General features: G+C 38.8%; 1 long non-coding RNA gene across 1 annotated transcript; it reads left to right on the top strand.

The window, feature by feature from the left end:
* Positions 764-22152, top strand: LOC102181690. The gene is made up of 4 exons (XR_310343.3): positions 764-3222; positions 4325-4441; positions 15883-15998; positions 16104-22152. It is a non-coding gene; the product is annotated as an uncharacterized LOC102181690 (long non-coding RNA).

Below are 22385 nucleotides of genomic sequence, written 5' to 3'. Positions count from 1 at the left end.
CTCACACCTACTTTGGAGGAAAAGACTTAGGAGTATAAAGGACTTTTAGATTATTTTCCAATGCCATTAAAATCCAGACAGTGACTTTTTTAGTGGAAATCAGTTAAAGTTTTCTTTTTTTCTAATAACATTCAGCCGTAGGCAGTATTCTTTTAAAAGATTTTTATTTTATATTGGCACATAGCTCATTTGGTAAAGAATCCGCCTGTAATGTGGGAGACCTGGGTTTGATTGCTGGGTTGGGAAGATCCCCTGGAGAAGGGAAAGGCTACCCATGGACTGTATAGTCCACAAGGTTGCAAAGAGTCAGACACAACTGAGCAACTTTCATTTCCCTTCACATAGTTGATTTACAATGTTATGTTAGTTTTAGGTGTACAGAGAGTGAGTGACCTTTATAAAATGGTTTAAGAGGGAAGAGAAGTTGCTGTACCAATACAATGCTCATTAAGGGAAGAAAACAGTTTTCTGTGTAATAGAGTTTTTTCCTCTCCTTCACTTAACAAAAAGGACAACAAGTAGTGGCCACCCATATGGCTTATGTAAGTTCACTAACTGACAGCTACACACCTAAGGTGAAAACAGAAGCCCTAAGCCAGGCTGGGTGATACCATGCACACGCATGTCATCATAATTAGCTTTGATGTACCAGGTACTGCTGGAGAAGGGAATGGCAATCCACTCACATAATCTTGCCTGGAGAATTCCATGGATGGAGGATCCTGGTGGGCTACAGTCCATGGGGTCACAGTCGGACACGACTAAGTAACTAACACAACACAGCCAGGTACTGTGTGCTAGGTGCTGGGGACACAGTGTTAACAAGGTGGGACTAGCTGAAAACCTGGTGTGATGACTGTTGTGAAGTAGGATCAGTAGGAAGATTGGGAACGTAATTAGCGGGTTAATCTAGTTGGTGGAAGTCTGTGAGGGAAAGTCACTCAGGAAGTGAGTAGTTAAAGAAGTAAGTAGTTATGAGGAAGTGGTAGTTAAGCTGAGACTTGAAGGCTGAGTAGGAGTAAGCCAGGTGAAAGAGAGGCACATTAAGGAAGGGGAAACAGCATGTACAAAATACCTGAGACCAATGAGAACCTTCCCCATTCAAGGAACCTGAAAAAAGTGGGCCATGAACAGCAAAGGAGAGCACCTCTGGAAATGAGCTAGCCAAGAAGGCAAGGCTGACTGAGATAGCAGCTCCCTTCCTCACTCACAGTAAAGAACAGGTAGTAGTGGTATAATTCTGGCTGTGGCCATTGCCCAGATTTGAGGTGTGCCAGTCTCAAAGCCACCTTTCTTACCTTATAGCTGGCATGAAATCATCAGATCTTCGACCTACTTATTTATTTATTTTTTCCAGATGGATTTTAAGTTACCAACTTTCCCTTACTACTTTGCAGAGGTGTAATGGACAAAACTCTAAAATATTTAAAGCATACAACATAATGATTTGATATACATGTGTATTGTGAGTGGATGTCTAAAATTGAGTTTATTATTAGTACAAGTTTACAGTATTTCAATCTTAGGGCCAACAAACTCTTAACTCTGCATTCTATTATAGGTATTAAGTTGGTACTGGGTACCCAAGGGGCAGAGGTCCCTGAGATTTGTAGGGCCACTTTCTGTAGCCCCTTGAACTGTGAAGAAAATCTGCCATTGCAGGAGTCAGCTTGACACTGTATAGCAGCTCTGCTCTGGCTCCAAAGAAAGCAATTTTTCTTTTTAATTTATTCCCAGAGGTGTCCTCTTCCTTCCAGACCCTGACCTGACCCTATAGGGAAGTTGTGTATCTACTTCTTCAATGATATTCCTTTTCTGAGAATAGCACTTGGCAAAATTTCTCTGCTATGTTTGTCATCTTCCCTTCTTTCATTTGGCTCACTGGCTATCCAAATTTGCCCACATTGGCATTCTCAACATCCCCCTCCACCCAAGAACAACAACCCCATTGAACAACAACAACAACAAGAAGTGATGATAAAAAAAAAATAAAAACATAGCCTGAGTGATACAGTACAGAGACAGCACAAGCTTTTGGGTGACTTTATACTAAAGTGTGAATGACTGATACTTGCATACCTTCTCCAGTCTCCTTTGTGAAAAGTACGTTTTCTTTTGTATATTTTCATTTTAAAGAAGTTTGCTTATTAGCCTGAGGTTTTAATTAGCCACTGGATCAAAATAAAGCCTTTCTAACTGCATAAAGTACTTCAGACCACAGGGTCATTTTTTTCTGAAACCTTTGGCACTATACCAGTAGGCAGCCACAGACAGTGCCAAAAGGATTTAGACTCTGGACTGATTGCCATGTATTAGTTGTTTTTCCCCTCTTCAAAATCTATCAAATATTCAAACCTGCAGACACAAACAGGAACACACTGGAGAGAAGAGTCCCAGAGGGCGGAAGATCCTCTACTCATTGTCCCGTGCGCCTCACCTCCTCACACACGCACACTCCTTCATCTCTCACCTTGCCAGGGACCTGCCCCAAGGTGAATAGCATCCCAGCGGGTCTAGAGGCACTAACAGAGTCCTGCTGCTTCTTCAGCCGCTGGAAGTGCCAACCGTCTCGCATGCCCAAACCCGATCCTTCTACAGGACACCCAGCCAGGGCCTACAGCGAGTGACCCTCCCATAAGAGGCGCGGCCATCATCACCTGCCCAGGCTAGCGCACCAGGGCCTGAAGCCCAGCACACAGAGCCACGGCGTTCACTCGACCGCAGCAACCCAACCGGTTCTTTAGGCCTCAGTTCGGGCGAGTACAGGACCCTCTATCTGGGGCTCTTTGTCCGCCACCTTCCTGGTTCCTGTTCTTAAACCTTCCTCCCAGCAGCCCCCACCAGCGCACCGACCTGCAGAAAAGTTGCTCCCGAGCTATGGAGGGGCGTCATCGCCTCCTAGCAACGCTCCTAGCAACCGGATAACATCTGCTCCCTCTGGTCCAATGCGAGCTGAGAACAGCTGCGAGCCTGCCTCGCGTTGCGAACCCCGAGCGAGAGGCGCTTCAGAGACTGGAGGGACGGACCTGCAGGAGCCAGGGCTGCCCGCCGAGCTGCAGTTGCCGCCGCTGCCACTGTCGCGCCGCCACCACCGTCGCTGTCGCTGTCAGTGCCCTTCTGAAGAGTGACAGCGCCGTAAAAGCGGGAGGGAGCACCGAACCCCGCGCCTTTATGAAACAGGTGCACGCGCCGGTCTCCGGGTGAGTGGACCCAGCTTGCAAGGTATGTCTGAACTTATCCAGCCAGGTGCCCGCCTCAGGCTCAGAAAAGACTCTTTCATTGAGGGCGTGGATCGGACGTGTTCTGGGATCCCACCCCGCCCCAGTCATCGAAAAGTAGCTAGCTGGTGGTCCCGAACAATATGATTTGATTTTTCTTCTTTAAATCTTGGGATTGTTCTTGCAGATGCCCCTGCCCGTCGCTGTTAGGTTTGTGCTCGGAAGTTTTCAGTCCTCCCTGTTTTTCCTTTGACTTTACTGCCTGTGTGCAGCTAGGAGGGCTGGAAGCAGTGAGATCCCAATGAAAACCTGTGGTTAAGGCGAAAAGGATAGTGTAGCTTTGGCTAATTGAATCAACACGTATGGAGAGCAACATTCTTTTTAGGTCCGGCTCTGGAAAGGGTCCATTTGGCTGGGAGCAGCCAGTTCACTGTTACTCAATCTCCTGAAAAGTAACCATAGTAACTCACCTCTCTTTTGACGGGATCCTCCTCATTGGCTGCCTATCTTCCTTTGGAAAGCTCATCTCTCTAAATATAGAAGATGATGAGATCTGTAAGCATACATCCATGTAAAAATAAAGGTGCAGTTAAACATGGCCCTTTAAAGAAAAACTGTCTTCAAAGATAAAGTACCCTTTGACAATTTCAAATCTTGTGAGAAATAGTGTGTATTCCAGTGGACGATTGAGTAAGTCTGTTTTGAGTTAACTGCTGAATTGTTACTTTAGAGAGAATATTTCTTGAAATCATACAAAAGTCTGGCATTTAAAGAACTAATTATACCTGTTTTTTAAAATCAATCTACTAATAACGTCCCCCAAATAATTGCCCAGTAAATATCTGATGAGATGTTATTCATTTCTTTCCACATTTCTTAGAATAGTTAAGAGTCCTCATATTTACAATTAAATTAAATGGAGAATATTATAGTAACTGTGTATTTTTGAAGGTTTACTTACTTCTTTGGTCCAGATCAACTCCACCTCAAACATCTTAGTATCTTCCTATTGCATGCCTTCTCCTGACTTGATAACCAGTTCAAGTCAGTGCAGTTCTGACTCTTCCAATGTTATTTGTGTTTCTCTCCTTGTTTCAAAACCTCAGGTAGCCATTCATGAGTCTGAGGCTTTGAGAAATGCTCACTGTGAAAAGGGGAACTTTCACCAGATTTTCTGAAGCTGTCCTAGAAATACACTTTTCAGATTGATTCAGCATTACCAGGTAATCACTAGCTTAAAAGAAATTACTGTTTAAATATGTATCCAGAGAAATAAATGCTAATGCAGCATTACCATAACTTACAAGATCAATATAAGGGGTTGTTTATATAGATGGTTGCTGGGTAGAAGTCAATAGAGGTTTTCTGTAGAAAGGACATTTGTGGGCTGGCAGATTTTCCTCCTGAAGACTCATATGAGTAGGGTGGGGCCAAATTAGGTAGCTTGGCTTGGCGAACATGTCAAGCGGAAACCCTATGAGCACATTGGTACATGTCTGAAATGAAGGCAATAAAGAGAGCTCTCTGCAAAAAGAGAATGTGGTGATTTTTAAAATTTAATTTGCATTAAAGTCATTGTGATAGAAACCCATGAGTGTCAAGCATTTTAACTCAATTTTCAGGATATAACATAGTCTTTTACTGAGTGTTCAGTCCTCCAGTGTTGTGTAACTTTCACATGTACTGAGCTATCCATGTGCAGTTCCTATAGGTAACCAGTCTAGCAGATTATAATTAAATACATAAAAATATACCATGGCATATTTCTTCTTTCCTTACCTCCTTTTGCAAAAATAAATAATTGAGCAATTTTATTCAGAAACCTATTTGAAAATTTATTCTAATCTGGTTGTTTAGTTTTTGTGGATGTCTTGAGACTTTACAAGTACTGGTCTGTTTGATCACTTATTGAAATATCTGTAGCTTAATAATTTTAAGCACTAAAGATGACTGCTTGAGTCCCGAAATGCTTGTTTCATTAGTCTTTAGCACCATCCACCTGTTTTCCTTCCTCCATCATAATTACTACATTTTATGGTGAGAAACAAATCCAAAGAGACCAATAAAATTTACTGTCAGCTGTCATGAGATACATATAGAGTTCTAGTCATGCTATCAATCTGAGGAAAGTTTGAGTAAAGCAACCATAAGTATTGGCTCATGTATATGCATTATTAGCCTTTGCATTAGTAATTTCTATACATCCTATCCCTATTTAATATGCATAGAAGTTTAAAATCATTCAGGGCCCTTCAGTTTATGTGAATGAGTCTGCTCTTTCATTGAAACCACTGTCATAATCAAAAGGTCAAGTGAAAAGAGTTCTTAAATTTTAATTTTGATTCTATCATGAATGTATAATGTGCAGAATATTTACTGTGCAATCTTGATGACCATATCTATTTAAAGTCATTCACCAGAAAATATTATAATGATAAATGAAAACAGATCTTTATAACCTAAGCATTTAATCCTAGAGACATTAGTAGATTCTAAGAGCATGAAAAAACATTTCACCAATTTGTAATTAGCCAGTGTAGCTAGTCTCTCTTGTCAATGGGAAGACCAGCTGCACTTGAACATATCATGTCTTATAGAGAGGAGTATACTTAAGGCTTAGGAGTATACTAAGACTTAAGGCTGAGATGAAGCAAGTTATAACTGAAATCAAGTTATAGTTTCAATTTTTCATCCAGTACTCTGTTTGGAAGTTTTTAGGTGTTCATGAACATCATTCTGCATTCAGTTTTATGTCATGTTACTTTCGTGGGATTTAGAAGATGCTTTGAAACATGGAGAAATGTTGAAAGCTTTAAGATGCTGAGACCACTGCCTCTATGTCTGGGCTTTCCACTGAGGACTCTTGCCAGTTGGCTTTCATTGTCAAAATACCAACATCCCAACAATAGCTCTAGAGCCAAGGCACAACCAGTCCAGGTTGTTGTATCTGTCAAAGCAATACGCTTCAGAACCCCAGAAAAAGCCTATATAATGGTTTCAGAAGCAGGGAGCAAATTTACCATAACTGTGCAGTATGAAAACTGAAGAAGTACATCTTTAGATATTGGGAGGGGCTAATTTTTGTCAGCACTCCCTGCCTTCCATCTTATTTTTAGTAAGCTGTCTATCTAGATAGTCTCAATACATTGCATTAATGTATCCACTTTTTAGTTTAACACAATTATTTTTAAATTTTTCATGATTAAATTTAACAGGCTAAAAGCAGGTATCTAGTTTGCTGCCATAATTCTCAATAGGAGTGGGAGGATATTAACAAAGGATCTGCTAGTGTTATGTTCAGTATTGTAAGGTAACTATATTTAGAAAAACTTAAACCTTTTCTCATGCTATGAATTATAGAAAGTAAAATGCAAAAAATAAATCTTCTTGGTAGATAGAAATATATGAGTCTTTTAAATATTAGTGATAATCAAGAGGAGAGGAGGGACAGGGAACCTGGAAAATCCCCTCCATGGTGGTGTATCAGAATTTGTGTTACATTTAAAATGTTTATTAAAAGGGGGCATGGGTTAAGATGTGAAGAAAAGTTGGGGACGTTGCAAAGAGAATCAGGACTCAGAAACCTGGAGTCTTATTTTACCGCTTTATGGCTCAGTATCTTATGTGGGAGATAAGACATCTACTAAGTGGTATGCGTGAGTTGAACACAATGTAACTTAAAGAAGTGTCTATTACTCTTTAGTGAATAAAGAACATTTTATCACCACAACAACTCCAGGTGGTGACATAAATGAGGCAGTAATGAGTGAGGGCAGAGAATTAACCAACTCCAGAGCAAGATGTTCAAGGGCTTGGAACCCCCAAATATGAGGGCCAACTGTACAACATAAGTTTATATGAGGGACTTGAGCATCTATAGATTTAGGTATCTGTGGGGGCCCTGGAACCAGTGCCCTGAAATTGAGGAATGACTCTATTCTTAGTGAGTAAAGTTAATGATTAGTTTTAATTTATGTTTTTCTACAACACTTCTGGATATCTGGCTTAATTTTTTTGGTGATCTACCCAAACTTGATGGTAGTATCAAAGTGGAAGAAAATGAGGGTGTTACAAATGAGGTACTTTTGAAAAGACAACTGCTTTGAACATTAGGGTGCATGGATCTTTTCAAATTAAGTAAATTTGTAAAATTAAGTAAATCTCTTCAAATTTGGATATATGCCCAGGAGTGGGGTAACTGGATCATATGGTAGCTGTGTTTTTAGTTTTTTAAGGAATCTTCGTTCTATTTTCCATATGACTGTTCAGTTTACATTCCATCAACAGTGTGGGAGGGTTCCCTTTTCTCCACACCCTCTCCAGCATTTATTGTTTGTAGATTTTTTTTTATTATGGCCATTCTTACTAGTGTAAGGTGATACCTTAGCACTATTTACAATAGCCAAGAGGACATGGAAGCAAAGATGTGGTACATATATTTTTCCTGGGTGTCTCAGTGGTAAAAGAGTCCACCTGTCAATGCAGGAGAAGTGGGTTTGATCCCTGGGTTCAATCCCTGGGTTAGGAAGATCCCCTGAAGAAGGAAATGACAACCCACTCCTGAATTCTTGCCTGGAGAACCCCATGGAGCCTGGTGGGCTACAGTCCGTAGGGTTCAAAGAGTTGGACATGACTTAGTAACTGAATAACAGAAGCAGCAGCAGGTGCATATATACAATGGAATATTACTCAGCCTTAGAAAGAATGAAGTAATGCCATTTGTGGCAGCATGGATGGACCTAGAGATTGTCAAACTGAGTGAAATAAGTCAGACAGAGAAGAACAAATATCATATTATATGTGGAGTATAAAAAAGGGTACAAGTGAACTTATCTACAAAATGGAAATAGAGTTACAGATGTAGAACATAAACTTTTGGTTATCAGGGTATAAGGGGGGATAAATTGAAAGATTGGGATTAACATAGACACACTGCTGCTGCTGCTGCTGCTGCTAAGTCACTTCAGTCGTGTCCAACTCTGTGCGACCCCACAGACGAGAGCCTACCAGGCTCCGCCATCCCTGGGATTCTCCAAGCAAGAACACTGGAGTGGGTTGCCATTTCTTTCTCCAATGCATGAAAGTGAAACGTGAAAGTGAAGTCGCCCAGTCGTGTCTGACTCTTTGCGGACCCCATGGACTGCAGCCCACCAGGCTCCTCCGTCCATGGGATTCTCCAGGCAAGAGTACTGGGGTGGGGTGCCACTGCCTTCTCCACGTAAATACACTACTACATATAAAATAGATAACTAACATGGACCGCCTGTGTGGCACTGGAAACTCTACTCAATACTCTGTAGTGATCTACGTGGGAAAATAATCTAAAAGAAAGACTGGATATACATTTATGTATAGTAGATTCGCTTTGAAACTAACATTATAAATCAACTATACTTAAAAAAAAAAGGCTACTTCCATACACATAGCAGGGATTTAAAACCCTTCTCTGAGCAACAGACTGGGGTGCCTAAGGAAGTAGAGCATTTCCCTAGACACTGTTGATGTTTCCTGTCACCTCCACCTGTCAGTGCGGTTGTTTTGCCAGTGTTCTTTCTGATTCATTCCCACTTTCTAAGGTAAAAGGTAGAGTGTAAGGGAGCCTCATCCTTCAAAATAAGGAATGCACTTCCGAGGGGTGATAAGTCACAAAACTTCCCCCAGGAACCTGCTGCACTGCGTCTCTCTCATTAGTAGAGCCAGATCTCATTATGTAGGCTGCAGTGCAGTATCAAAGGTAAATATGGTTCCCTGGCTGATCCTGTCCATTTAAAGATGTTCTCTTTGGTTCTGAGACTGTCACCAGTGAAACAAGGTAGGCGTGTGGAACATCAAATGGTCTTTGATTTAATATTACATATCTGCGCTTGGGGCTCTCTTTACGCTGCTAGTTTCTTGAAAAAAATCTGTAACTCCCTGGCTGTCAGTATCCCTTGGAAGTTCCTTAGAAAGTTTTCCAGAAGCTGCAACTTGTTGGTAATTTTAAACTGCCAATAGGGTCAATCATGTGCCTGGAGTGGAAGATACTTCTGAAGGAACAGGTTGCTCCATTGATTCACAGCTAAAAACTGGCGATGATTTCTGCTCCTCTAGAGCATATTATCCAGAAAGGTGCCAGGCAAGAGGTTATGAGGGAGAAGATTGATGGGATATTGCTAAACATCAGCAAAGCTAAAGGTCTACAGAAGATGTAGCATTACAGCCTTGCATATTGCACCTGTCTGTCTGCTTGAATCCACTCATGGATGTTTCATGCATTCCTCTGCTTAACACTAAAGAGAGGACAGATGTCCTCCATACAACATAGTGCTGCTCAGTGGCATGTATACACTCACATATATGGCTTCAAAAATAAGGCCACTGCAATAGTAATGTGTAATATTGAGCAGAAAATATGTGGATGTATGACAGGCTCTCAGTGCTTTTTAAACATCTCATTTAATCCATGCACAACTCAGTGATTTTGATATTTGGCCTCGCTTAATCAATGAGAACTGACTCATTGGAAAAGACCCTGATCCTGGGAGAGATTGAAGGCAGGAGGAGAAGGGGATGACAGAAGATGAGATGGTTGGATGGCATCACCGACTCGATGGCATGAGTTTGTACAAGCTCCAGGAGTTGATGATGGACAGGGAAGCCTGGTGTGCTGAAGTCCACGGGGTCACAAATAGTTGGACACGACTGAGTGACTGAACTGAACTGAATCAATGAGGAAACTCAGGGTTCTTTGAGATTAAATACTTTGTCCTAAGTCACTAAGAAAATAAACTGTAGAACTGAGATCAGAACCAGTGTCCTGGAAGATCATGCTGAATTGTCTGTAGCCAGTGCAGCAAGGTTGCAGAATGTAACTAACATTGAGAGGTAGAGTAGCTCTTTGTAAACAGGTGTGCCCATGGCACTTAAGGAAGGATTTCAGTAGCTTTGCCATCGGCAAAGCATTATGTATATATGTAGGGATACATCGGAGAAGGCAATGGCACCCCACCCCAGTACTCTTGCCTGGAAAATCCTTGCCTGGCAGGCTGCAGTCCATGGGGTCGCTAAGAGTCAGACATGACTGAGTGACTTCACTTTCACTTCTCACGTTCATGCATTGGAGAAGGAAATGGCAACCCACTCCGGTGTTCTTGCCTGGAGAATCCCAGGAATAGGGGAGCTGCCGTCTATGGCATCACACAGAGTCGGACATGACTGAAGCGATTTAGCAGCAGCAGGGATACATACATTTTTAAAGCTCATCCCAGGCTAACGCTAGGCAAAGAGAAATCATTGAGAGACTGGAAGGTGAGTCACGTGGTTTGTCCACATCACGGATTGGTTGTTGATCTGACTAGAAGCTCTTTATTTTCCCCATTGATCAAACTCTTCCTTTGATTTTGGGTACAGAGGCATATAGCCAATAGGATGGTCTAAACTCTGTTTTTGTGGTAGTCCTGTTTTGATTAAAGTATTGTGGGGTAGAAAATGAAAACCTTACCAAAATTAAGATATGTTAAATTCATCACTTCTTTACCGTTTCTTAGATTTTTTACAGTCTTGGGCAAAGAATGGTTTTACTATCACAAGAGTTGTCCTTTTATGATCGTCTGTACTCTTGAAGTGTTTGTAAATTAATTTGCTGATGATTTTTCCTTAATGTACTGCCCATGGGCTGTGCACCAAATGAAATCACTTGTGTGCTAATGGGATTTCAGTTGTCTGGAGGCAGAAGAAGAAGAGTTAGAAAGAGCATTTAAGCAACCATTTGTAATTACATTTTAAACATTTATTTAAAGAAATATGTATAAATTGTTCTGTCAGAACTCTAATGACAAGGATGGTCATTCTGTTCTGTGACTTTTCATTTGTTTGTTGACATTTTAGACTAGGAAAGACACTGAGGTTGGCACAGATATTTTATGTACCCAGAGGTTAGAGTATTAAAAACAATTTGAATATTCAAGTCAGCATTAGCCATTTTACTTTCAGAGATAAATTTAGGCTCAGCCTCATTCAATTTTATAATTTATATGCTGTTCTCAGAGTTCAGGACATGGACTATGAAGACAGAGGCCATTTTATTTTTTCTTGTCTATTTCATCAGCTTTATTTGAATAATAGTCTGGGTTGAGTTGGGCTTTTTAGCTATGGGAGAATTATATAAATAGATTTACATACGTTTACTGGGTCATAACAGGCAAACTTATTTGGAAATTCAGAGTAACTTTAGTTCTTCAAATGACTATTTGGATATTTTAAAAAAACAGTTATATTTCCTTCACCCGAACTGTATAACCAGTGATAATATATCTAGAAGCATTTTCTTGGAGCTGTTATAGTATCTGTGCTATTTTCATCTTGATCATTTGAAGTGCACTTTTGCAGTTGTTTAACTCTCTAGTTAGGGCTTCCCAGATGGTTCAGTGGAAAAGAATCCACCTGCCAGTGCAGGAAATACAGCAGACCTGAGCTTGATCCCTGGGTCAGGAAGACCCCCTGGAGGAGGCAATGGCAGCCCACTCCAGTATCCTTGCCTGGAGAATCCCATGGACAGAGGAGCCTGGTGGGCTACAGTCCATGGGGTTGCAAAGAGTTGGACACAGCTGAGCGCACGCACGCACACACACACACACACACACACACACATACACATACACATACACACACACACACACACACACACACACACACACACATAGATTTAAGTCTCTAATTATAATCTAGTATCTCTAGGAGGCAGGGTGGTAGAAAGAATCTTAAGGTCAAAGCTAGAAGGCCAGGCTAGGATTTGCTTCTGGGATAGATCTGTGCCTATTGGCCCTAATAAGAACTAGGATTTGATTGAGGGCTTACTATATTCTGGGCATAATGCCAGTCACTTTCCACGAATTATTTCAGTGATCCTGTGAGCCAGTATTACTTCTATCCCCACTTAACAAATGAAATTTGTGGAGCGTTCATGTAAGTTTCTCAAGGTCACACAACTAAGAAGTGGTGGATCTGGACCACTTCCACCTGCCTTAAAAACCCAGACTCTCAGCCACACACACCAAATTGAAAACCACTGAACCCTTCTGGGTCTCAGTTTCCCCATCTGTAGATCATGTAGGCTGAACACGTGATCAATAAATAGTTCCCAGCTCTGAATTTTTTGAATTTTCATCCAGCCAAGAAAACAGATGTAGGAACTTATGTTTGCTATATATTTTAGCCTCAAAGTGGCTAAAAGCATCCTCCAAAATTTGATGCCGAAAACATTGTGAATAGCTAAACAGCATGCAAGGAAGTAATTGTCGAATGGATACCAGCTGTGAAAGCTTTTCAGCATTTCAACAACCCATGGGGGTATTTTTTAAGAGCAATAAACCAAGTGGCTAAGTGTGTCGCCCACAGAGCTGAGACACAAATCTAAACCCCTGAGAATTTACTGTGTTTCCAGGGTCCAATACATTCTCTATCTTAGGATAACTGCCTGAATACAGCAGACAGAGTCTTTATGAACCTTGCTTGGGACCATACATATTTTTTGCTCTTATTGTTAAATAAAAAGTATTTTACCAGATCATCACGTGGTTTATTTGATACTTGTTTTTCTAAGTTGCCACCTGCCCTGCCTTGTGTCATTCACTAAAAGGCCTTTACTTGGCTATTAATGCTGTAGACATTGCATTACTTTGTAAAATAAATGAATATGTGTTTACTTCCAAATATATATGTGAACGTATATACATATATATTTATATTTTCAAATCTTTCCTCACCCTTTCTTGCACTACAGTAATTCATCGAACCTTTTTTTAAAAAAAATTAGTGACCTGTCCAGTCATTTATAATGCTAATAACTGTCAATCATTGATATTTCTTAATGTGAACTGAAGAATTTATGTTGAAAAGTGATCTCATTCATTTTTCACTACTAGTTTAAATGGAGTCTGGCTTTGCTCATGAAGCTAAAACATCCAAGTCAATGTAGCCAATGTCACAATAACAACAACAAAAATCAATCAAGTCAATTGCTTGGCAGTCTCACGATTAGGCAATCAGTTGATGGGCTGAATGTTCTGTTTTCAACTTGCTGTTGTAGTGCCACTACTACACTTGCCTAATGCTATCACATAGAGGCTCTCAAAATTCGGTCCCCAGGTCTGCAACTTCAGCATTACCTGGGAATTTGTGAGAAATAGAAATTCTCTGTTCCTAGCCCAGACACAATGAATTAGAAGTTCTGGGGGTAGGACCCAGCAATTTGCGTTTTCAGGAGAGACAATTCTGATGCTTCCTAACTTTTGAGAACCATAATGGCATCAACGGGTTAAGTGGTTTAAAAGAAATAGGTAATTCTTGTGGTTGCCCAGGGGAAGAATGAGGGGAAGAGATAGGGAATTGGGAATCAACATGTACCCACTGCTATATTTAAAATGGCTAACCAACAAGGTCCTACTGTATAGCGCAGGGGACTCTACTAAATGTTATGTGGCAGCCTGGGTGGAAGGGCAGTTTGGGGAAGAATGGATGTATATGTATGGCTAAGTGCCTTTGCTGTCCACCTGAAACTATTACAATATTGTTAACAGGCTATACTCTAATATAAAGTAAAAAGTTTAAAAAATTTTAAAAAGCAATAAGTAATAATTAATTATTATCACAGAATAACCCAGTTTCGCTTCCTTATTGATTCAGTCCTTTAAGTGTTAGTGTGTTAGTAGCTCAGTCATATCTGATTTTTTGCATCCCCATAGACTATAGCTCGCCAGGCACCTCTGCCCATGGGATTCTCCAGGCAAGAATACTGGAGTGGGTAGCTATTCCCTTCTCCTGGGGAGCTTCCCAATCCAGTGATTTAACCTAGATCTCCCTCATTGCAGGCAGATTCTTTACCATCTGAGTCACTGGGGAAGCTCAAAAATACACCTAAGAAAATGTTAACTAAAAAAACAGCCCCTGAGAAAACTAGGTTCATTGATGTTTTCATTACAAATAATTTTGTTTTCCTTTTTTTCTAACCTTTGAAATCTGTGAAAATTTCATATAAACTGAGATGTGCTAACTGAACTCAGGAATTGTGTACTGACTTTTTCAGTTGTGAATGATCATTACACATTCATCTCTTTTTAGGTCAGACACACCAGTGGCTTAAAATTCTAATTTCCCTTACAGAACATGCCAACTCTAATTTAAGACTCTCTTGGGTTTATAATCCACAGCTGTGCCAGTGAAAATTTGGAAAGTTTTAGGTGTGATTTTTTTGTTTTGTTTTTTGGTAGATTTTCCTACTGGTTAAGGAAAACCATCCAGCTACAAAAAGCTACAGGAAATGTTATACAGATGCCACCAAAAGGAGGAAAACTTAGAAGAGTCATGTTTTTAAAGAGTATGTTTTTAATAGTTAAGATTTAAAAAATTCAAGATGTCAGGGAAAAAACATCAAATGTCTTAACCATGAATTTATTTAGCCAACACATTAATTAAGTACTCATTTTGTGAATCAAATGGTCTCAACACCCAGAAATATTCAAAGGTGTGTTTAACGGTAAAATTGATAATGCTTAAGTATAAATTTTATGTTCTGATCTGGTCTACTGAGGTTGAATGAGTACTGAACTGGACTCAAATTTCTGTTCTAAATTCATTCAGTGCTTTCACTAGGAAGCACCTTCTGTGTCTTTAGGGTTCAAAGCTATACTTGCCTCTTTTCCATGATAAGAGCACCACCTAGTGTACAGACTAAAAATTCCCTTTAAACCAAACCTCTGAAAATCGGCCTTCAGAACACCATCCTTCCCTAAACAAGTTAGGTTTTTCAACAATAGTGTATTAAAGGAGAGAACAACATTTTTACTTTAAAAATTATACCAAGGTCAAGTTTTCTAATCAGTATGATATTTGAACTGTTTGCTTATGATTAACCTATGCTAAGCCAGGTGTTATGAGGATGGTTATACCATGACCATATAATAGGGTTTGTCTGTAGACATGCGATTATTTCTTTAAAGTATATAATTGGGTCACCAACCATTTTACATAGATTTGGTTAACCGAGAAACATTAAATGCCTTCTGTAAGGGAAGCAGTATGATGAAAAGCGTGATGAAAAAATAACATTTCTTTCCATTCATTTTGTGAATCAATTTCAAATGTGGATATGTTTTGACATTAAATGGCATGACATTAAATAGAGGATTGGGGGCTTTCCTGGTGGCTCACACAATAAAGAATATGCTTGCAGTGTGGGAGATCCCTGGGTCAGGAAAATCCCCTGGAGATGGGAAAGGCTAGCCATTCCAGTATTCTTGCCTGGAGAATTCCATGGACAGAGGAGCGTGGCAGGCTACAGTCCATGGGATTGCAAAGAGTTGGACAGACATAGTGACTAACACTTCAAGAATGTATCATAATTCTAACACTTTGTTTCTGAGGGGCTGCATAAGGAAGTAAATATAATTCTCCAACCTTGAACCTATATTTTGGGTCTGAATAGTTTGCCTGCAAACAGGCTTCTTAGCCACAGGACAATTGCCACTGACTATCTTCACTGTGTTGCTTAGTAAGTAAAGAGAAAATGTTAGTTTCTGGGGTCATCAGTTTACTTTGACAAGTAGAACTTTTGTTTTTAAACACTCTTTCCAACACTCTTTTGCTATAGTAAAATCTGACTTTTCTCCAATTATTTTATTTTGTTTAGCTTATCCAACAAAAGTATTAACATATACGTTAACAACGTCGAAAGTAGCCTACTTTAAGAGAAAATATGCAGAAGAAGAAGATTTACATCAAGATTACCATGGGTATTTTCCAAAAGTAAGGGTCTACTTTTAAATTTTGTTTGAGTCTTGTCAATAGCAAAGGTTCTTGTTTTCATTTTTCTAAAATGTCGATTGAATGATGGTTGTATTTGCTTTTCAGCACCTGATATTGCCTGAGGACAGGACCTGCATTCTTAAACTTTCGCTTGAGAAGCTCAGATTTCTTGAAGACCCAGAAACCTACTTAAGAAGGTCTGTGTTAATTAACAATTTGCTGAGGAAGATCCATCTAGAGACGGAGAAAGAGAGCTATGAATACTTTAAAGAAGCTCCCTGTTATAAGACTGCTTATTCTGATACAAGAAAACGGCTGAAGTTTATGGTACAGGAATGCTGTTCTCAGTCTCTCTATTACGAAGAGCTGCATTCGTATCATATTGTGCCTTATGCTTCGGAGAATGCCATTTATGGAATGGGCTACACTAGCAGCCACTTGGAGCAGAATTCTCAGTTGCTTATTTATAAAATGAATTAAATTAACTGTTAAAGTCCATTGATACCTTGTTTCTAAATGCCTGAACTGTTCATAGTGAAGATGTTAATATAAGGCACTAATTATCAGTGCCCTTGAGATCAGAGATGAGATGCATGCTGAACTGATTGGAGAGAACCCTGGTTATTCTTCAGCAGTCCTTAGTATCATCCAGCCAAATCGAAAATATGTCCACGTATTATAAAGCAGAGAATAAGTGCTTTGAAGCTAAGTTTTCTTGCCTTTTTTTTTTTTTAAGATAGTGTGCATAGGAAGGGACCTAAATAAGTTCCTTTGCAAATTTAAACATTTCAAACCACCTATTTCCAAATTCTACCACTTCTCGTGGAAAGTAACAGATTCATATTAAACAGATAATGTTTTGTCCCTGAAGATTAAGGGTAGAACAAATTTAATTTTCTGTGAATGATGAAAGGAAGGGTCAGTCCTTTCTGAAATGCTTTGGTTTGTCAAGCATTGTGCCAAATAATTGACACCATTCTCCTTTTACCATTAGTGGCAATTCAAGATGTGACCAACCTTCTACAATTTAACTGCTGAATGTTAACAACCAGAACACTCTACACTGATCCATTTTACATTTCTTTTTTTTTTTTTTTTTGCTTCATAGATTTTTCTCTTTAAAAGTGGAATTTATAAAATAGCCTTGCAGATGGGCTTATCTCTAAGTTCTAGGGGTCAATTAAAATTTGTGGTTGGCCTTTAGTTGCATTTAAATTTATTTATGATGTCACATTTACAGGCCGTGAAGCTCAGGAAATGGGTAGGCAGGTCATCTTCAGTTTTAATAGGCAGATAATTTTAAAGAATCTTATCTGCAAAAAAATGGTGAGACCAAGAAATCCTACATGATGTTATTTCTTCATCTGAGAGTTCATTTAAGGCTGTCTAGATGAACCTTTGCACTGATTTTTGTATAATAGTCGACCGTTCACTATTTGACAAAACGTTTCAGAATGCCTTTAGTGGTGACGTTGAGATAAGTTCCTATATTTTGCAATTTGAAAGATAATTAGTTAACAAGTTGCATACATTCCTGAAACTGTTTGAAATGGTTCATGATGTTCTTTGAGGTTTGAGTGAAATGTCTGATTTTAATGTCTGGACTTATGTTCCATGGCGCACATCATTTAAAGAATTGTCATTAACTGATAAAACAGATTGGAAAACTAGGTGCCAAAGGTACATTTAAGAAAATACCAAAGACCCAAAGATGAGTGTTAGATAGACTATGATAATGAAGATAAGAACCTAAAGTAAGGATTGTACAGGACATGGAAGAACATTATTAAAGGGATTTGGAGTGATTTGCTTACTAACGTGCTTTCAGAGCACTTTATACATACATGATAGTAACAGTCAAGGGCACTGCTTGGGCCTTCAGTGTCATATGTTTTCACAGATCTAGACATTGCGACTTTTCAGCATTGTATCCTCCCTTGTTGAATGCCATCTCGTAATCAAGAAGGTCTTTATCTCTTCAAGAGAATTTTGTTTTTAGTTTTGATTCACTACTTGCTCCCTCTAATGAATTATCAGGGCGATTAACAGGGATGCTTTTGGTATAAAGAATATGAGTCCCCTAATTAGCATGCATTGTTAAAGACCACATAGATATATAACTGATAAGATTATCAGATTTCTATTTAATTGCTCAGTCAGAATTAGAGAAAAATGATTTGGAACAAATTAAAATATTATAACTGGGGCTAATTTTTAAGGCAATTTAGTATGAATGGTGAGATAGCTTTGACATACAAATATATTTTAAAATTAATTTAAGGACAAAATTTGTTACCAAATTTCAAAAATTTATTTCACTACTTATACCATACCTTACTTCCCAGAATATGTTTATTAAAATGTAGTTTTCTTAAACAATGAAAATATTAATTGAACAGACTCCAAATTTGATAGGATAATTATGTACTTTAAAAAATGGAATTAGTTCTCTAATAGTTTAAAACTTCTTACCAATAGGGACATTTGGCTTGGTTTAGGACAGTATCTATAAGAAAAACGCACCAGTGCTAATAGAATGACTTACAAAAATGCAACATATTGAAATTGTTTGAGGATATAAATGTGTATACTTTGGGACTGAAAAGAGAGGGGGAGAAAAAATTACCAAGAAAGTATAATATTGTAAAATTTACTGTTTGTCTGAAATCTTAATGCAAGAACTCTTGGGCAATGAACCTGTAACAGACATAAAATCTGTTTTATTTGATGACATCATTAACTGAGCTCTCTGAATTTTGCATTCATATACAGAGAAGGAACTGTCTTAGAATTCATTGGTATTTGTGAATATGCTTCTCTTTTTTAAGAAATATGTGTTGATTTCAAACTAGGTTATTTAAAAACTATCTTTTAGAGCATTTAATTTCTTTTCCAATAAACAATTCGTAGATAAGGAGCTGACTAATGTTATCTTGACTCATTGAAAAATTATAATTTGTATTTAAGCTATTTAAACTTGTCTGAGTTAACCAATGAGATTGCTGTGATTTTACCATGGCAACCTGTTACATAGGGACCTGCTCTGCTGTCTCCATCCTGCACGATCTGTTATGGGAGATGCAAAGGTAGGAAAACAACGGCAAGTTTTGAAAACAGTGACAACTTTTTTGAACCTGGACATCCTTTCTTTGGTGACAAGAGCCATGCTTAAGATAAGATAGGATGGGAAATGTATGAGTGCCTTTGGTAATGTAGACTAATTTTGTGGGTGCCCAAACAGCCTTAAGTTCTCATAAAGAAGAAGAAAAAGAAACAGAGAGGAAAAGAGAGGAAGAAAAAAGGAGGGGGAGGTGCAGAGATATGAGGAACAGAATTAGTAAGTGAAAGCGCAAGTTGTTTCATGTGAGGGTTGTTGCTTGCTTGCTGTACTCAACTGTTCTCTCCTTTGTCTGCTGTGCTCCCCGAATCTGAACACCCGCAGGGTATTGATCCTTTCTTTTACTCACCACTGATGCCTAAGACTAGATTCTATTCTGTATATAGATGACTTGAAATGTGGTACCACTACGAAATATCCCTAAAATGGAACTCCTTGGGTGGATGAGAAAAGGAAAAATAGAAATTAAGCTGGAAGAAAGACTAAATGGTGAGTGAGCTGGTGTACATGTGGTTAATCTCAAACACATGAGAGGATTTCAGTGTGCATTCCAAGATGTAATAAAGTCAGTGCTAGAGGACTTTTAAATAAGTGCAGTTCCCCGCCATTTATTGCTTAACTGTTAGGAGTCAGGCATGGTGCCAGGGTTGAGGAGACACAGGTGAGTGATGCGCAGTTCTTTTGTCCAAGCTGTTCATTGATGAGGGAGGAACTCAGAGATATTTGGTTTCATTTTTAAAAGTAAGAATTCTTTACTGGGAGTAGCACTTGCATTTCTCTTTTCCAGACTCTGGGATGGTTATCAAACATGTATCTCCAAAGGTGTTTGTAGCCAAGAAGAGGCACAGGGAGAAAAGAAGGTATACTGAGCTAGATTTTAGAATGGAAGGAGAGTACATTCTGCTTTGCAGTGTATTTTATATTTGGAAGAATGAGAGAAAACCAGTGCTGCGGAAGGGAGATGTCGCTCATCCCTGGGGCACAAGAGGTTGTAGGTGAGGAAGGGAGACCAGTAAAAGTGCAGAACAATTCCTCCTCCCCACCTCTCTAACTTTGATGTACTTTTACACGGCAAATCAGGTTAATATTGTCAATGATATCCCTGAAGGGATAGCAGAATCAGGAAATCAGTCTGAGGGTTGTATACAATGTGTTCAAGTTAGAGGGCAGTTTTCTTTAATTTGCCTTGTATTGGTAAATTGCTAAAATGAACCTCGGGATTTCTTAACATCAGCTGCTGGAGGCGTGCTCCTCTCCCAGTTGCTTCCTTTCTGAATCACAGCTCAGCCAACCCCTGTCTTTTCAGTCTGTCGGAAGTGGAGCTTATGGTTCTAATACTCTCTCCCCTCTCTTTTTTAAAATTTTGATTGGTGTATAGTTGATTTACAATGCTGTGTTAGTTTCAGGTGTACAGCAAAGTGAATCAGTTATATATATACATATATCTACTCTTTGTTTTTAAAGATTCTTTTCCCATAAAGGCCAGTACAGAGTATTGAGTAACGTTCCCTGTGGTATACAGCAGGTTATTAATTACCTAATTTATGCTGTTGATACTGATTTGTTCAAAACTGTTTGGAAGAAAACAACAATTTGCAGTGCTGGTTGAGCCCCCTTGAGAAAGGTTTCCAGAGTGTATCAAACTAGAATCCATCATAGTTTCTTGATAGAATTATTTGAAATACTATTCGACATAGTCATTAAATAACTATCTACTAAGGTAATCTTTATGTTTCTGGAGTTCAATGTAATGGTTAAAATTTCTACATGTTTTGCTAAATACCTTAGGTTGGAAACAAAGGAAGATCATGTGTAATTAATTCAAGCAGTTGGTTCATGAGTATTTATGTAATATTTGAAATTTAAATTTATGTTCTTTTTTTCCCATCAAACTTCATTACTGTAAATCAGCAATGTGACATGTCTCATGATTATTATTTCCTTAGTAAGTGGGCCATGTCTAAAAGTTTGTACCTTCATGGTTGAACCCTTTGGATTGTATTTCTCCATTAAAGTTTCTGTCTTTCCATAAAGATTATTCTACAGTTGAGTGGATAAAGAAGATTCCTCTACAGTAACACTTTTCAAATCTTGTGCATGCAAGTCACCAGACATCAAGTTAGAATACAAACTCTTTTCAGTAGGCCTGGTGTGGAGTCTGAGAGTCTGCATTTCTCAAGTTTCCTAGATGACATGGGTGCTGCTGGCTCACTGAGTACTCTGAGTAGCGATGCTCTACGTGGCTTTGAGAATGAAAATATACATTCAGGCCTACAGTCTTACTACTTTCAAAGCATTTGCATTCATGTCTGCTTTCCACGGAAACTTTTTCTTCAAAGAAATGAAAGGCAAGAAGTATCATAAGCTAATTTTTCAAACTGGCCACAAATATGACAATATTCTATACAGTAAAATCCCTAGAAAATGATTTATAAATTTTATCTACATCAAGTGCAGAAAGGGGATATGGAGGTAGTCATGTGCCATTCTTGAATATCTGCATGGGTTGAAGAATTTGGTAAACCTGAACTGAAAATGGTACCTGGAACTTCATCTTCTTATCTTGAACTCTTTCTTGAGTTTTATACCATGAAAAATCCTCCCTTTGGTACAGACATTCTGTTTCTCTTAAGCTGTTGGTGTCTGAGTGAGGATTGGTGTGAAAGAGGGAGTCACCTGAATTGTCTGATTTGAGCATGCCAAGTGATTTTTGTCAGGCTCTCTTTTGGTCTTAAATTGTTGGTATAGCTATTGTGAAATATAGTGCCATAAGTTTGTCACAAAATGAAAGGAGAAAAGCAGAAATTTAGTTCTGTGGAATGCACTAAGAAACCAAACAGATGGTGTTCTACAACATTTATGTGGGAAAATGTGTATCTGTTACATAATCTAAAATATGTCTTTTTCACATTTAAAATATTTGGGTCATGATTTAGTTTCTATTGGATTGTTTTTTAAACTTAGAAGAAGAAGAAAGGTCACTGTATTTTAAGGCATATTTGACATGTTACTAATAAAATTTTATTTCTGGTGAAATATAGGTGCTTTTATTAAGTAGGGGAGGAAGGGTCTTAAATGATGGCATTTGCCTTATGTCCCTCAACTCCAGAGGTCTCATTTTAAATGCATATAGCTATATTTCTTTGAACAGTTTATTTTCACTGCAAAATTTGCTTAAATATTCAGAAGACGTTTCCAGTCTTTTGGTGAATTTTTTCACTAGAATTGACCCTGAAATGTTTTTTAGATAGTGTGAGTCATGAGAACAC

The sequence above is a fragment of the Capra hircus genome, chromosome 10, assembly GCF_001704415.2.
Source record: "Capra hircus breed San Clemente chromosome 10, ASM170441v1, whole genome shotgun sequence".
Lineage (NCBI taxonomy): Eukaryota > Metazoa > Chordata > Mammalia > Artiodactyla > Bovidae > Capra > Capra hircus.
The sequence above is the reverse complement of the archived record's forward strand: the minus strand, read 5'-3'. Positions and strand labels throughout refer to the sequence as shown.